The sequence below is a fragment of the Magnolia sinica genome, chromosome 17 (genome assembly GCF_029962835.1).
Source record: "Magnolia sinica isolate HGM2019 chromosome 17, MsV1, whole genome shotgun sequence".
Classification (NCBI taxonomy): Eukaryota; Viridiplantae; Streptophyta; class Magnoliopsida; order Magnoliales; family Magnoliaceae; genus Magnolia; species Magnolia sinica.
This window is the reverse complement of record NC_080589.1, coordinates 63,111,567-63,112,665: the sequence shown is the minus strand read 5'-3', so window position 1 is coordinate 63,112,665 and position 1,099 is coordinate 63,111,567. Positions and strand designations below refer to the sequence as shown.

The following is a 1,099-nucleotide window of genomic DNA, read 5'->3' as shown; positions in this document are numbered from 1 at the left end:
TTGAAAGAGTTTGATGAGATCATAGTCACTTTATATTTTCAAAATGTGTCTGAGGACACAGTCAGGCTGAAACTCTTTCCTTTTTTCTTAAAGGAGAAGGCTAAGACGTGGTTACATTCACTGCGTCCTAGATCCATTGGCATATGGAATGATATGCAGAGGGAATTTATAAAGAAATTTTTTCTACATCATAAAATAATTACCCTTAGAAAAGCAATCATGAACTTCACCCAAAAGGAGGATGAAATATTTTACCAATGTTGGGAAAGGTTCAAGGATTTGGTCAGTTCATGCCCATAACACAGCTTTGAAACGTGGCGCATTATAAATTTTTTCTATGATGGACTGACATCTTCCATGCGCCAAATGGTCGAGACAATGTGTAATGGAGAATTCATTAATAAAAATGTCGACGAGGTATGGGATTACCTCGATAGTCTTGCTGAAAAAACACAATCATGGGATTATTACCCAAAATCGAACACCACGTCTAGGCCAACTCAATTAAAGGAGAAAGGTGGATTGTATCTCTCGAAAGAAGAGGATGATCTCAAGTGTAAAGTGACTACGCTCATAAGGAAAGTTGAGGCCATGGAAGGAAAGAAGGATAAGGTTAATGAAAGTGTTTGCGGCATCTGTGATTGCAACATTCATACAACTGAAAATTGTCCTACGATACCTGCCTTTCGAGAAGTGTTGAATGAACAATCCAATGCCGTAAATAATTATCAAAGACCTTTCAATGGACCAACCTCTAATACGTATAATCCTGGTTGGAAAAATCATCCAAACTTTAGTTGGAGAAATGGACAAACTGCTACCCCTCAAGGTTTCTTCAATTAAAATCCAAATCAGGGGAAATCTCAAGAAGAACCGATTCAAAATTCCATGCAAGAGTTGACCCAAGCAATGCGAGACTTTATACAAAAGATGGATTTACATATGACGGTTATAAAAAAGGGGGTGCTTCTTACACAACCGCTCCCCAATCCTAAACCGCAATACGAGATAAGTGATCCCAACTCTTCAAATCAAATGTGGCACGCTAAATCCATCACCACTCTTAGGAGTGGGAAGATCATTGATAAAACCCTTCTAG

At 38.4% G+C, this 1,099-nt stretch overlaps 1 non-coding gene across 1 annotated transcript; it reads right to left on the bottom strand.

The window, feature by feature from the left end:
- Window positions 1–201: 201 nt before the first annotated feature.
- LOC131232087 (small nucleolar RNA R71) lies at window positions 202–308 on the bottom strand. Its single transcript, XR_009164690.1, has one exon. It is a non-coding gene; the product is annotated as a small nucleolar RNA R71 (small nucleolar RNA).
- Between the last annotated feature and the right edge of the window lie 791 nt (window positions 309–1,099).